Raw genomic sequence first — 17375 nt, 5'->3', positions numbered from 1 at the left:
ATAATGTAATGTTTGGTCGGTTAACAAAGCTTCGCTAACTGGTTAGTTGCATCATTTTTCAGGGTGTAGAGGAGGAGGAGGAGACTGGAGTCAGTGTTGAAATGACCTGCATTGGTTTTTATTTTGTTTGGCTTTTTTTTTTTTTTTTTGCTTAATGATACAGACTGTCAAGAGAGAGGACAGAAAGTGATGAGGAGCAGCAGTGAGCAGGACCTGTACTTGCATCATGCAGGAGAGACACAGATTAATGTGTGTTAGAGCACATGTGCTGACTGCTGGGGCACTTTATTATTTAAAAAAATAGGAAATAATACTTTTGATCTTTTATGTAAAAAATAAACGGTATATAATAATAACTGTGTTTTATAATATTTTTTATTGTTTAACATAAGTGAATTGAACATATATATATATGTATGTATGTATATGTATATATATATATATATATATATATATATATATATATATATATATATATATATATATATATATATATATATATATATATATACATACATACACACACATATATACATACATACATATATATATATATATATATATATATATATATATATATATATATATATACATATACATACATACATATATATATATATATATATATATATATATATAGGTTGCACCGACTAGTCGACTAATTAACTAGTTAACTGTTAACTTTATTGTTCTGCCGTGACGCCTTTTATTTCAACTAGTCAATTAGTCGACTAGTCGGTGCAACCACTAATATGTATATATTAGCTATCTATATTAGAGGTTGTACCGACTAGTCGACTAATTGACTAGTCGACTTTTATGTTCTGCCGTGATGCCTTTTGTTTCGACAAGTCAATTAGTTGACTAGTCGGTGTAACCACTAATATAAATTTATTAGCTATCTATATTAGAGGTTGCACCAACTAGTCGACTAATTGACTAGTCAACTTTAAAGTTCAGCCGTGACAATCTATATAATCTATCTATAAAAATAGATCTATTATTTTATATTAGATACTCTGCCGTGATGCCTTTTGATCGACGTCGACTAGTGGCGCTGCGTAGATCACATGGTTTGACTTGAACTACATGGCAGCTTTACACACGAAGGTAAGTACTTTTTAAAATGTTATTTTTCTTATGTCAACGTCAAAGATTCACATGAACTTTGAGAACTTTAAATCGTCAAACAGATGCCAGTTAGGTCACTCCAAGCAAAATACACTAGAGCAGATGTTAGCCAATCACAGAAAAGTAATGTGATTGGCTGTTGCCCTCTGTGACGCGTAGACGTGGACATATTTTGTGAATAAACTGTGAAGCATGCAGAAACATGAAGTGTGCCGCTGTGGAGGTGTGACAAACTTTATAGTGGGTGTAAATATCATCCCAGGTGAAGAATGCGATGGAGATGTGCAGGAAATGTCTGATAACCAAGATGAGCCAGTAACCTCAAAAAATGCCCGACTTGAGCAGGATTCTGAGCAGCTTTCTAGCACGCACCATCATAGCGGTAAAATATGCGTCTGAGCAATTTATTTACCAGTAAAATTAGCTCGGGTGATAATGTTGCATTATTAAAGAAATTAAAGTGTTGACAGTGCATTTTTTTGCACTAAAATCATAAAACGTAACATAAAAGTTGACATTCAAAAATCTAAAAACGTTCAACGCCTAATATATATATAATACACTTATTAAAAAAAATATTAACTTATAATAAAATAACTGTAAATAAAGCAATTTAAATCATAAAATCTAAAACTAATTAAACATATAACAAAATAAAATACCTTATTATTGAGTCTTTAAAAAAAAAATCTCGCCTCATTTGCAACTGAATCAATGTATGCTAAAAATAAACAGCCGTCATACCAGTCCTATATTTGGCACTACTTTAAAAAAACCTCTTTAGAAAACTAGCTTTCTGACAGCCCCAAGAAGAAAAAACTAAGACAGCAGATATGCACAGAAAAATAGATATAGATCTGGACAGCGACGACCTCCTTAGGGTTGCTAGATCTGCAATTAAATCCACATCTACATTCCATACACACCATACATCCCATACACACCAAGCCGCAGTATTGTGTGTCCCTCTATTTGCTAGTCAAAAGACGTCTGATCATACAACAAACCCCCCTGACCTTGACCTCTAGGGTCCTTCCTCACCTGCAGCTGAATAGAGCAGCTGGAGCGTCTAGCCAGCGAATCACTGAATATTTGACACTTTTACACTTTCCCACGTTTAAACAAGATGATATTTAGACATTCTTGGTGGTGCTTACTTTGCTCATTATACTGTGCTGGTAGCCATTATCTGTAATATTGTTTCTTATTTAGTCAAATATGAGAAGTTGTTTGGGAAACAAGCAGCAACAATTTGAGTTTTTGCAATATTTGAACCAAAATGCATAATTTTAATAAAAACAACAACAACAACAAAACACACAAACATGAAATTTCATGTTTAAAACTGGTCTAGATGTGGAAAACCAGATCCAAACGTGTAAATGAACAGGTTTCACAGGTTTACTAAGCAAATCCGAATGGGGTGTGAAATCAGATTCTAATCTGCCTGTGTAGATGTTCAGATTTGAGGTTTATTAAATATATTTAAAACATTTTATTAAAAAACTAAACGAACAAAAAGGAAATCTGATGTTTACAAACACAATCCTAAGTTGAAGTGAAACCAGATTGGAATGAGAAAGTGTGAATGCTCAGATTTTAGTTTTTTTAATAAATATACAAATATTGTTTAAAAAACAAACAAAAAAGAAATCTAATGCTTACAATCCCAATCCAAATGTGGTGTGAAACCAGATTCTAATGTGTCAGAGTGAATGTTCAGATTTAAGGTTTATTAAAAATTTTGTTGATATAAAACTAAACTGAATAAACAAAAAACAAATCTGATGCTTCCAAACACAATCCTAAATTGGAGTGAAACCAGATTCGAATGAAAGAGAGTGAATGCTCAGATTTTTGGTTTATGAAGAAATATACAATGTTGTTAAAAAATAATATAAAAAAAAATTGATAAATTGATAATTGATAAAAAAAATAAATAAATAAATAAATTAAAAGAAATCAAATGCTTACAATCCTAATTCATATGTGGTGTGAAATCAGATTCAAATGTGTCAGTGGGAATGCTCAGATTTAAAGTTCATAAACAAATTTCCATATTTAATTTTTATTTAATGTATGATTCCTTTTCTATGCATAAAAAAAGCATTGTAGTCTCTAAATACTTGCTTGGCTTTCTCTAATGTATGGATTTTGGATGTGGATTTGATTTTAATTATTAGAAATTATTGTATTGTCTATTGAAAGCCTATCTGAATCTGACTGAAAACGTACTTATTTTACTTATATTCAAAAGAAAAAATAATTAATAAACACAAAATCAAACATATTAAATATTTATATAAAAATCATGAATTTTATGTTTATCTGACACAATCTGACCCAAATGTGGTGTGAAACCATATTCCAAATGTTTAAGTCTGAACGCTCAGATTTCAAGTCAGTTTAATAAAATTCCATATTTAATTTTTAGAGAATCCATGCCTCATTTTGTATAGATAAAAAAAAACATTGTAGCCACAAAATATTTGTTTTGTTTTTTTAAATGCTTTAATTGATTGCTTCAGTTTAAATCCATTTTCACTTCAGTTTCTTCCTAAAATTAATTAAAAGAACTGCCAGCACTAAACATTAACTTGATTCTCTCTAAAGCTCTTTTAAAGATATACTGTAGACCATCACAGCCCTCCCTCGCTTGCTTGTCTCCCTCCACTGACAGCCTGAGGACCCCTGGATACTTCCGTAAAGCTGCCTGTAATGTGCCTGTCTGAAATGCAAAACAATGCCGTCGACATGTCTCGGGCCAAACATGAAAACTCATTATTCAACGTGGATCACAGGGCATTAGATGAATGTAATTACTTTCAGTTGCAATTTACTACGGGTTTACGTGACCTGTTCTGGCTTTTTCTTTGTCGTCTTCTCATAATCTACTGCTAGGATGCGACTCATTTTTACAGACACCTGTATTCTGGTACACAAGATCCAGCAAAGCTGGTGGTCTGCGTGTTTGCCTTCATCTGAATACATTTACATGCAAATTGTGCTACGCTGGCAGATACTAAGCACCGCCGAGACTCCACTGAGCAGGACAGTGTCCAGAATATCATAATATACAGGCAGATCAGACAGCTTCTCCACTGAATCAGCCACATGTTCAGCATGGTGTCACGATCTTACTGCAATCCCATAATTATATAATCATAACAGAACAATCCAGATGGGAAAAGAGCCACTAAGCAGGATGGGAGGTGGAAGACGCATTAGAATATTATAAAATGGCAAAGTCAATGGATATGTAAAAATAGGGAGGAGGACATGTACATACACTGTAAAAATGACAGATTAATTTTTATTATTATTATTACTAATAATAATAACAACAACAATAATAATAATAATAATTATTATTATTATTAATAAAACTAATAGTAATAATAATAATAATAATAATAATAGTAACAATAATAAAAAAATCCCAAAATATATTTTTAAATGTGACTGAATATCCAAACAGAAGTCTATATATTAGCTGCCAATTTCTACAATGGACATAAAATATGCATACATTATGAATAATGTATTCTATTTAAACAAAATTTCTAAAGTATAGTAATAAATATGTATTGATTATCGCTCTTCTATACTTTTTTTGATACATTTATAACCAAATATTAACAAAATTAGTAACAGAAATGACTTAAAACGTAATAAATTATATTATTTAATACATTATACGTATATTTAATATTCTTATTTATAATATACTTACTTATATTAACTTACGTTATTTTAAAACCAAGAGAAACAAATATTATATTATGTATAAATATTTTAAACACACACACACATGCTCAGTTATTTATTAGTATTATTTATTATCATGCTATATTTTACTTATTTTAATTTATTAAAATATTATATTAAATATTATATTAAGCATAAATATTATATAAAATAATATAGATAATATATAAATAATAATATATAAATATTATATTAAGCATAAATATTTTAAACACACACACACTCACACAGCTATTTATTTGCGTTATTATCATACCACATTTGACTTATTTTCATTTATTATTTGTAGCATAATAATGATAATAATCATGAATGGGTAACATGAATATCTTCACGAATATAAAAATAATCACTCATAAATGTCAGATTTCATGTATTATTTTGTCCGCAATACCTCCGCCAAAATTATTTTTGAACTAAGATTTGAGAAATCACACCGTCACGTTTTAATCTGCGTCAATTATTTTCAAAAATGATGTTAATTTGTGTGTGTGTGTGCATGCATCACAAAATAAGACATTTTAATAGTATACACACACAAAACACACATATTTATATAATAAAGAGATATTTTTAACTGAGAAGTTTCTCATTCCCTTGTTAACATTTTATTTTTATTTTTAAATATTTCAACCCATATTCAAGGCCCTTTCTTATGACAGAAGCCACTTTTTCATTAATACTACAATTATTTATCAACCACACACCGATGCCCACCTCACTATAGTGATAAAGTCCTGAAGCATCTCCTCATTAAACTCTAAACAACGCTGATGTACTGGAGTGTGTGTGAGCAGCTCTAGAGACAAACAAATGAACACGAGAACTGGAGCGGGTCAGCGAGGAGCAGCCGGAGCCCCAGAGGAGACCGAGTGTCAACCCCAGCTGGGCGGACATTTTGTTGACATGCTGATAGGGATTTAAGCAGTGGGTGGGTGTGGGTGTGTGTGTGAGTTGAGAGAATGAGCCGGAAAGGAGAGAGAGGCTCAAAACAGCAGCGTTTCTGAGCTTGATTTCAACGCGAGTTTGAGACGATTAAGGAAGAGGGGTAAAGACGGGGACGGGTCCATTGAGACGGCGGGACGGAGGGGGTGAGGACTTTTTTCAGCTGAGCTAATGAAGCATAGGTGGAGATGAATAATGGAATCGTCCAGAGGGTGGGCTTGTGTCTTCGTCCGCTATTCAGAAAACTTGGTTTCTTTGGAGAAACATGTTGAGAGGAAGAAAAGCGCTGCTCTTAAAGGGGTATCATTGTTTACACTGCGGGAGACGGACAGAAAACCGGCGATGATGCCACCAATGAAAATGCCCTTCGTTAAAGCAGACTTGTGATTATGCAAAATAAAGGGATAGTTCACCCAAAAATGCAAATTCTGTTATTATAAACTGTTATTTAATTCAAATGTAATTAAGTTTCTTTATTCAGTTGAACACAAAAAGAAGATATTTTGAAGAATGTTGGAAGCAATTGAGTTCAATAGTATTTTTTTCTACCATTTTCATTCATTCATACATTTACTTTTCGGCTTAATGCCAATATTAATCTGGGGTCATCAAAGTGGAATGAACCGCTGCCATTTCTGATATTCTTTAAAATATCTTCTTGCATTAATAAAGGAAAAAACAAAGTTTAAGTCAGTAAATTCTCATTTTTTGAAGTAACATCCTTTTTTTAATGAAAAGATGTTGCATTAATACGCACCCCCTTAATTGCTAGTCAAATTCGTTTCGGGGTGCAGCGAGATGTCTGATCATACAACAAACCCCCCCTGACCTTGACCTCTAGGGTCCTTCTTCACCTGCAGCTGAATAGAGCAGCTGGAGCGTCTAGCCGGCGAATCACTGAATATTTGACACTTTTAGACGTTCCCACACTTCAACGAGACAATGTTGAGGGAGTCTTTGCAGGCTAGGCTCTTTAAATTTGAGTCTATTCTGAACTGCAGTGAATGTTTTAATCATTCATCAGCTGAAAAATTAAAGTTGTCAAATATGTTGCGTTTATATTTTATATACTGAATCGGAGTGACTGCTAAAATGTGATGGTTATCGTTATCGTTCTTGGTGTGAACAGCTCTTTAAATAAACGCTTTGTTCAGACATTCATTCATTCTCCTTCGGCTTAGTCCCTTTGTTCATCAGGGTTCACCACAGAGGAATGAGTGGCCAACTTATCCAGCATATGTTTTACACAGCGGATGCCCTTCCAGTTGCAACCCAGTGCTGGGAAACACCCATACACTCACATTCACAGACACACACTCATGCACTATGGTCAATTTTGACTTTGGACTGGGGGGGATACCGGTGCACCCGGAGGAAACCCACGCAAACACGAGGAGTACATACAAACTCCACACAGAAATGCCAACTGATTCAGCTGGGACTCGTACCAGCGACCTTCTTGCTGTGAGGTGACAGTGCTAACCATCGAGCCACCGTGCCACCCCTTTCTTCAGACACAAAGCAGCAAATATTATATGTTTGTATTTGGTCACACAAAAAAAGAGACATCAAATCTAGTGTAAATGCAATCCAAATGTGGTGTGAAAGCAGACTAAACGTGTCAGTGTGAATGCTGAAATTGTAAGTATTTAAGGCAGAAAGCTGATTTTTTTAGGAGGGAGGGAGGTAATGCGACTCATATTTGATTCACATTTTGTGGTAAATCGAATATATCTGATGTTGATGAATGTATTTCAAATGTGACGTGAAACCAGATTAAAGCATGATTCTGTGTGAACGCTCTTTAAGGTTTTTGTTTTGTCTTTCGCCCTCATGCCATTTCAAACTTGAACATATTGAACAGGCCTGTAACCAGGTGGTTTGAAAGACCCACCCCTCACTGACAAAGGTCCAGAATTTGTCCCAAACATGAGCTCATTTGCCCTACTTTTGACTGCAATGCAATCACAATAAGTAAAAATAACAGTTTTAAGAACAAGTGGAATCCTCTGTCGGCTGTCGCTTCAGCGTGACTTCAGCTAATCAGTTTTGGTCAGTGCACAATTATTTTTCATGAGACCAACATCCAGCTATGCAAGAAAACAGAAAATGTGATAAAGTGAAGTCAACTTTCACAACTGTATTGCTTTTAAATAGAGAAAATATTTTACAACTAACTTTTATTCTAAATCTTAGAACAAAAAATGACCAAAGAAAAGGTGTGAAGCACCAAAAGTGGCCCATTTTAAAATGAATTTGAATACTATTTTGGCTATAGTTGTTATTCATGGATTTTCGAATGTACTTTTTTTGGTTATGATGACCATCAGACAATCTATTTCAGCTAAAATAGTGCTTGAAATGCCACTAAAATGCAGTATTTAAATTTCATAATTAAATAGTAGCCTAAATGAAGCCTATAACCACAAAAGGTCCACTTTTTGAGAAAAAAAAGAACCATCCCTTTCACCAGGCTAGCTACAGGCCTGTTGAGCTAAAAAAAAAGCACTGATACATTTCTCATCTTATCCTTTGTTTTGAAACAATTCAAACAGATTTTTAATGAGGGCGAGTCTTTTTTCATTTTTCACTGAACTATGCCTTTAATGGTAAAATAAAAGGTACATCACAAAAAAAAAAAAAAAAGTCAACACTAATTTGAAGTTTACTTGTTCAAGCGCTCACCCCACGTCTTTGCTTTCTGTCTACATCTCGTGCGGCCACGAAACCATTTGCTACGGAAGGCTACTTTCTCATTCCCTCTCTTCTGCCTGTCTGTCTATCTTGTTCCACGTCTCCTTTCTCTTCTCAGCGTATGGACAGACCCGAGGCTGGTCTGAAGCAACGTTTTGAAAGGGTGGGGGGAGGGGGGGTTGCAGTTCGGGGGCATTTTCATTACGGTCAAATCTCAGGCCCGGCTCTTCAACGTGGCCTGTGCCACCAAGCCGACAGTTTAATCATACAAACAGCACTCCATTCCCATTTCCCGCTCTCTCCTTCACACAATCTACTCCTCGCTTCATAATTCTGCGCCCCACACACTCCGCACGCAGCGCTGTGTTTTGGGGGCTTAAAAATGACATAATCAGTGGCTTGGATAAACGCCTGTTTTCCCTTCCGACTGTAATCAGCCGCAGTCGACGCTAACCTGTTTTAAAGGGCCAGCAGCTCTTTTCCACTCTTGCTCTGTAGATGCAGCACAGATGTGAAAATTCAGGCATATCACATTTGATCCTAAAAAGAGCACAATATTAAATCCTATGTTGACTTGCTAATCAATCAGATGAATATATAAAGTTCTGTGAACAAAAATCATTTAGTAAATATTAGGGCTGGATGATGGTCAGGCGCAGCCTTCACATACACCTCACTGTGACTGATGCCGGTGCTAACCTCAGAAATAATGTAGTAGTAGTAAATGTAATGTGTATTTATAAAGCGCATTTATTGTGTATGGCCATACACCCAAAGTGCTTCACAATCGTGAGAGGGGGGGGTCTCTCCACACCACCACTAGTGTGCAGCATCCACTTGGATGATGCGACGGCTGCCACAGGACAACGGCGCCAGTGCGCTCACCACACACTAGCTATTGGTGGAGTGAAGTGACAGTGATAGAGCCAATTCGGTGGATGTACACATAAATGTACACATTGTCGGATAAATGTACACATTTATCCATTTAACTGGATAAATGCACTAATGAAGCAGCTATTTAACAATGTATTTTTCTTTTATTGTATATTTATTGTAGGCCCTACTTTTTTGTATTACAGAAAAGACGCCAAGATAATGATAGCTAGCATGTTGCCAATTTTGTTTATTTTAAGAACTAAAGAGGGTAAAATGTAAAATAAACAACTAAAACAGTAATAAAACAAGATATTAAAACTCATATAAGCAACAAAATGCTTACTTATACATTTAGCAAGTTTACCTATCTTTAAAAATAGGGGACAAGTCAGATGTTCTACAACTATAGGTTAGGGCTGCACAGTATATGGCTTCAGCATTGATATCGCAGTGTGATAATTCACAATACACACATTGCAGGATTATAAGCAATGTTGAGTTTGTATTATACTTCATAATTAGCATGTACTTTAATCCCTGGAACTGTATAATGATTTTAAAAGCATTTAGGCATAAGAAAATGTACCACTTGTGACTTTAACAACGATTAATTTTATTAAATTGCTTTTATTTTTATCATTCAGTTACTGTACTTAAATACTGTTGAGGCCCGTTCACACCGGGACGCCTTTTGCTCGCATTTTCCGTTGACGTTTAATGCCTAGTGACTAAATAAAGGGCGATAATGTGATCGTGCACACCAACGCGCAGAATGCCAGCCATAAAAGCGTCATTTTCAAAGAAACGCCTCATGCTTGTTTTTGTTTTGTTTGTTTTGACATGTCTTCTCCACCAATCAACGTTAGTTCACATGCACGGAGCTGCTGAAGTTACAGTAAACAGCACTTGGAGGCGCTCGAGCACAAAACTGTCAATACGAACGCACATTGAAGAAGACACCCAAAGGCGATATCAACGAGGAGCTGCTTATTGCACTGGTGAACAATTAATAATTTCTTCATTGATAGAGCTGGAGCTGTTACTTGAACCCTGCTTGTTCAAATCACCAGTAACTTTAAGAACAAGCGTGTAAACTTTTTGTCTTCTTCTTCTGTGTTACAAGCCGGTGTCAGAAGTTTAAAGTTGTGCAGCACCATCTAACGTCAAGGGGTGATTTTGCATGCTTTTCTGGTTTTCTGCTCACATCTGGAAAAAAATCCTAGAGGAAACACTGATAGGGGTTGTAGTTTGCTACTGTCATGACAGATCATATGGCGTGATCAATGATTTATTTATTTATTTACTTTATTGCAATAACAACAAAAGAGTCACAGTATATGCAAAAAAATAAACAAATATTACGTTTTAAATAATAAGGGAATTCCGAATTGAATATAAGTATTATGACATGTAAAATATAGTATTTCTGACAATTTGCTTTATTTCGTAGATTTGAGTTATGAATTAATACAGTATCGTTATACTACTTGATATTGTGATACTTCAGCTGGTATAATGTTGTGGCCTGAATTGATGGTATCGTGACAACTTTAGTAGCAATCATTAACAAAGAGTTGTAAATAGTACAATATAAACATATATATTATATATAACAATATAATTACCTTTACTATAGTGTGGTACACATTTACTTTTTACGATAAACTACTCCAGTGTTTTATTTACTTTTTTTGTGGTATGCTAAGCATTAGATAGCAAACAGTTTAGTATGTAAAAATCTCAACAAAAAAAATCTGTCGCACAAGTTTTTTTATTCACAAATATAGCATATACTTAGCATAGTAACATGCTAAATGCTAATCAACACTTAGCATAATTTACCGAGAGATTTAATACAAAAATGTCAATGAATGCTTTGTGTAAACAGACAAGACTGGATAAAGTATTATAAAAACCACTTGCAAATATGCATGCTAACGAATATGCAGACTTGAATGCGTTTCCAAATTCCCTCAGAAGCCTTTAGCCTGGCTAGCCACTTGTCAGAACACAGGTGGAACAAAATCAAATAGGAAAAAAAACTGCATATCGCCCTGGCAGAACTGAGCAGTGCCAATAAATGCTTTTAGCAACTATTACTTCTGTGGGTGGACCACATTCAATCAATAACCAAGCAAATAAAAGCAGCGGGCACTCAGAGCATAGAAACCACCTCATAACTGTGAGACGGCGCTGAGGCACGGCTAACATTAAAACATTAAGCATATAATACGCACAGAGGGAAACCGCAATACTCTTGTGTGATGCTACAGCTTTCGTGGAATGTAAAAACAGTGTAAAGGGGTATTATTTAAATGAAAAATTCACCCAAAAATGTAAATGTACTTACAATTTACATCTCCCTCATGTGGTTCCAGACCTTTATGCGTTTTTTTCTTCTTCCGTTGAACACAGAAGAAGCTATTTCGACAAATGTTGATAACTAGTACACACAGACTTCCATAGCAGGAAAAAAATACTATGCAACTCAATGAAGACTACCAGTTTTCAACATTCTTTAAAATATCTTCTTTTGTGTTCAACAGAAAAAGGATAAAAGAGCTAATTGCAAACCTGCAGGGAATGGATTGTGGTTGTTTTTATGATTCGATAGAGAGTGTTGGAGGCCAGGATAACTCTCATTCAGGCCAGTTATTAAGCTTTAAGACTTTCCGGCCTTCAAGGTAAAAGTGTAAAAGGTTTACAAGTGAGTATGTAAGACAGCCAGAAGGAGTGTTGTTTCATGTTAGAAGAACAACCTAAAACTGGTCACTGTTACAACATGTAATAAAAAAGGCCTCTCTGATCAATTTATTGAAAGGCTGTGGGAAATAAAATACAACCAAATGTGGTTTTATGTTGTATTTTTAGGTCAAGCATGGTAGTTCTTACGTAAAATAATGTAAAAATTTACACAAAAGCCTTCATGAGAAGAATAAAATAAAATAAAAATCTGTTTTTTGTTTTATGTTGTAAGTATACATCTCACGTAATCAATACTTGTACGAGTATATAAAATAAAATATAATAAAATAGTATTATACATAGTAAGAACAACTGAAGCTTGGTAGCTCTTACATAAAAAAACAGTTCTAATAATAATAATAATAATTAAAATTAAAGTAAAATAATGTAAAAAAAATTACACAAAAGCCTTTACAACAAAATAAAATAAAATAAAAATAAGTTTTTCATGTTGTAAGTATACATCTAATGTAATAAATACTTGCACATGTATAAAATATAATAATAATAAATTCTAAAAGGTTTAAAATTTAACCTGAAAGTTTCCGTTTAATACAATGAAAAAAATTTTTTTTTATAAATAAATAAATAATAAAACAAAATAAAATAAGGTTATGTACTGTAAGAACAACTGAAGTTTGTTGGCTTTAACTTAAAATAATACATTTAAAACGTTTTTTAAACGTTAAAAAGTTTTAATGTTTAACCTAAAAGCTTCCATTTAATAAAATAAAATAAAATTTAACATTATGTTGTATTTTTAACTCAAGCATGGTAGTTCTTACATACAATAATGTAAAAATGTTCACAAAAGCCTTTATGAGTAAAATTAAATCACATAAGTATCTAGTTTTGTATATACAACACAAGTTAAAATACTTGCAAAAGTATAAAAAATAATAATTTTAAAAAGGTTTAATATTTGACCTAAAAGTTTCTATTTGATAAAATAAAATAAAACAAAGGAAGGCTACGTACTGTAAGAACAACTGAAGCTAGGTACCTCTAACAAAAAAAAATACATTTAAAAATGTTTAATATTTAACCTAAAAGCTTCAATTTAACAAAAGAAAATATTGTGATTTATGTTGTATTTTAGTTAGAGATTTACATGAAAGCTTTATGAGTAAAATTAAATCAAATAAATACCTAGTTTCATGTATACAGCTCAAGTAAAAAATACTTGTAAAAGTATGAAAAAATAATAATAGTTTTAAAAAGGTTTAATATTTAACCTGAAAGCCATTTGATAAAATAAAATAAAATAATATAAAACAAAATAAAATAAGGTTATGTACCATAAGAACAACTGAAGCTTGGTAGCTCTTAAATAAAGTAATTAAAACCAGCTCTAATCATTTACATGAAAGCTTCTAAATATAAAACAAAATCTGGCTTTATATTGTAATATCATGCAACTTAAGCTTGGTAGCTTTTAAATGAAATAACAAAAGGCAGCTCTAATAATTTAACTGAAATTCTTCATGAATAAATTAATCAAAACAAAACAAATAAAAATAAATATGGTTTCATGTTATAAATAAAAACAATTCTTGATAGCCCTTACCTAACATAATCAAAGGCACCTCTGATATAAAAAATAAATAAATAATAATAAAAATAATAATATAACAATAATAATAATAATAAACAAAATAACTTTCTTTTGGTTTATTTCCAGTTTTATCAAGGAAATAAAACGCTTAAAATAAAATAAAATAGAATAAAATAAAAGTTAGTATTTTTTCATTGTTTATTAGCCATCAACTAAAATGTAATATTTGTAATATAATCTATTTGTTTCCATAAACAATTGTCAAACACATAAACGATTATAGAATTCAAATTTGGGTAGCTAATCTTTTAATCTGAGCCTGATTGTCTTTTAATCTCCACACAGAAAGGACAAAGCTAATATGAACAAATCGCACACCGCCCTCCACAACTGAACGATATGGGATGAGAGGTTAACATATCGCTGGGTTGTGGTGAAAACGTGGCCTTTATTCTGGCACCTAAAGGGCGTAACACTCGCCCCTCTGTTCCCTCCTTCTCTTTCCCGCCTTTACGTTGCTACTAACAGGATTTACTGTACTCAGCTTCCCTGCCAAGCTTTGTGCTGAATTATGCATAATTGCGCTTGTGTACTCACACGCATGGCTAACGCTGCGATTAGCATAAAAGCTTTTTGGTTTCTCCAGGTGGGAGGGGGTTATATTTGTGTTGCATAGAGATCTCGAAGGGCACAAGATTTGCAGTGTGTGTATGTGTGTATTTGTTTAGGGGGACCATGGGGTGTGGTAGCATTGTTAGCATGTCAGGCTATATATTATTTTGTCTGGGTCTGGCTGAAACATATGGGCTCCCCAGCTGTTGTAAATATGCAAATATGGAACGAATGCAGACGGACTGACCCAGACGTACCACTCCGCTGCTAATATGCGTTTTAGACATCAACTTGTCCAGACAGACGCATGAGCAGACCCCCCCCCCCCAAACCAAACCAACCCCTAAATTTAACTGCTCCAATTCCAACAGAATCACCCCTCCCAAATTACATATCACACCTATGAAGCACAAATGTTATTCTTGATGACTAACGGCACCGTTAGCATCACTAGCATCCAACATGCTAGATTTACAAGGGCAAAGCTAGATTGAAAAACAGAAAGGCGAATGGTTATTTTGGCCTTAAAATCTTATGAGATGAGCTACATCTAAAGCTGTACAATAAGCATATTTATTAATCTAAATATTTAATATTTAAATTAAGTGTAAAGTTGCTCAAATGTCCATAATAGCCGCCCAAAACAAATATTTGAGATTCTTTGTCATGTTTTAAAGGGGAGATTCTTAAACCGTCTTTACGATATATATATTGCTATCACAGCACAGCTCTGGCCAACCCAACTTAATTTCAGTGTGTTACAATATAATGAAAACCTAAAATTGCAAGGTGCAGAAACTAGTCAACATCGTTGATGGTAAGGAGGCCATGATGGACAGAGGCCAGTGGGCAAATTTGGTTAAACCCCTACTCTTTTTTTGAAGGACATCCTGAGATTTTTAACGACCACAGAGATTCGGAACCTTGGTTTAACGTCTCATCTGAATAGTATAGTGTCCCCTTCACTATACTGGGGTGTTAGGACCCCCACAGACCGCAGGTTGAGCCCCCTGCTGACCTTATGGCCTACAGCGAACACAAGCAGAACACAGCAGATCAACAAGCAGAGATAACTATTAAACTTTTTTTTTCTCTTAACCGTCTGTAAATAAAAACATTGAAAAGAGGCATTTATTAGCAAATAATGATTTGACTGATAATCTTGCATCACTAGTTTGCGTCATGCATTTTTTGTACAACTAATCTGCACATTAAACTAAATACACATTAATGTATCTTCTGAGCCTCGAATGCATGTACTCAGTTAGGGCTGTGCGATCTGGGGAAAATATCCAATAAAATTTTTTTGACAGATATTGCGATTTAATTTTGTAGTCAAGATTCAGCTGAATAATCTGTATCATAGCTTCTTTCTGCTAAAAATGAGTGTTAGTTAAAAAAGGTAACAGTAAGCACAAATAATTTGAGCTTATCTTTCTGTAAACAAGTTGAACTCAAATTAGGGAGATAGTGTAGCTTATTATACATTAAAAAAACAATTATAAACAAACAAAACACTCAGCAAACTTCTATGGCTGATAAGAGCCTTTCTGTATAGTCTTTTATTGTCTAAAACTAAATAACTATACTAGATACTACACAAAATATCTTGATGTTAAACGTACTGTTGTGGTACTCCAAAATGGCTAAAAAAGGCAGAAAGACGGAAGTGTATCTCTTATCCTCCTGGTTTTTTTTTAAAATCCCTCTTTGGTCACTGCATTCAAAGGCACAGTGTCTTTTGTGAGGTAGTGCGCTTGCCATTAGTTATCTCCTTGGTGGGTTTGTAAGTTCTTTCTTAAACTGGAAGGTAAAGTCGACACTAGGGGCTTCGTAACTACTAGCTAGTTTGTAACTAAATTTGTTAACATGTTCTTAAAGCAAACCGTAGTTAGTAAGGTCGTAAGCTCTCCATGAAGTCATGCGTATAGTCACATTGAATGATGAAACAGCCAATAAGAAGCATTTAAATCGTTAAACTGCTTTAAAATTCTGCAACTAATGTATATATATATAACTGTTAAAAATGAATTGACAAATTATATTTGTTTAGTACATTACATTATAGTCAGTCACTCCAGATGACGCACATACCTGCATTGCGAGCAGTAAATGCACGCGAAATACAAATGTTATCAAAACATTTAACTTGAATATACTTTGACGTTGAATCCAAAATATTCCCATATTACCGATGTCCTGTTTTTCTTTGATATTAATGAATCTATTAATGCTTCTAAAGCGGCAGACGCCATCATCCCACTCGTCCGCGCTTTCCTGTTTGTTTGTTTTTGTTGTTTTTGTGGGTGTTCCACGTAGTTCGTTGCGCAATTCTGATTGGGCAGAATGAAAGTGAGCGCACTCAATTGGCTAGGAAAACTGTCACACACACACACGCCATGCACGTATTTGCTCTGGGTGGGAAAAATTAAATAACACATTTTTCATATCGCAGCCTCTTGCGATCAGATAATCGCAACGTTTCAAATCGCAATTGCGATTCAATTTCGATTAATCGCACAGCTCTATACTCAATAATGACTACTACAAAGGGAGATGTTTTCCCACAAAAAATTTAAATGACTAAAATTGGTCAAATCTGAATCAATTCAACAACCTCTTCATCACCCTCGCTAAAAACCAACACACATTGTACACAGACATCTCCCCAAGCAGGCAGGCTAACTGCCTAAGCTCCTTTCAGATCTTCAGCTCCGCTGACATGATTGTAATAAAACAAGTGTGAAGTTTTGTATTGTAAGGAGGAACACAATGTTGCCCGGCGAGCGTTTGTGTGAAGGGCGCGGATTGTCGGGTCCCACGGCACAGCAGTGCACCAGGGCCTACGGTGAGGAGTGCTGTGCATGCTAATGAGGTCATTATGGGAGGCTGTCTGGAACCGGGCCCTGCGAGTGAGGGATTTACGTAGCTCGACTACCCAGTCACAGATGTCACAGATGGCACCGGCATCAGATGCTTTGTGTGTGTTAACGCCATATTTTTCTCCCATTTCGAATGACAGAGCACTACTACAGCTTAACATGAA

General features: G+C 34.3%; 1 long non-coding RNA gene across 1 annotated transcript in view; it reads right to left on the bottom strand.

Annotated features, from left to right (window-relative positions):
- Positions 1–17375, bottom strand: part of LOC110438274 (uncharacterized) — a 49062-nt gene that overhangs the window by 5318 nt on the left and 26369 nt on the right. The window lies entirely within an intron of this gene.

The sequence above is a fragment of the Danio rerio genome, chromosome 22, assembly GCF_052040795.2.
Source record: "Danio rerio strain M-AB ecotype USA chromosome 22, GRCz13ab, whole genome shotgun sequence".
Classification (NCBI taxonomy): domain Eukaryota; kingdom Metazoa; phylum Chordata; class Actinopteri; order Cypriniformes; family Danionidae; genus Danio; species Danio rerio.
The sequence above is the reverse complement of the archived record's forward strand: the minus strand, read 5'-3'. Positions and strand labels throughout refer to the sequence as shown.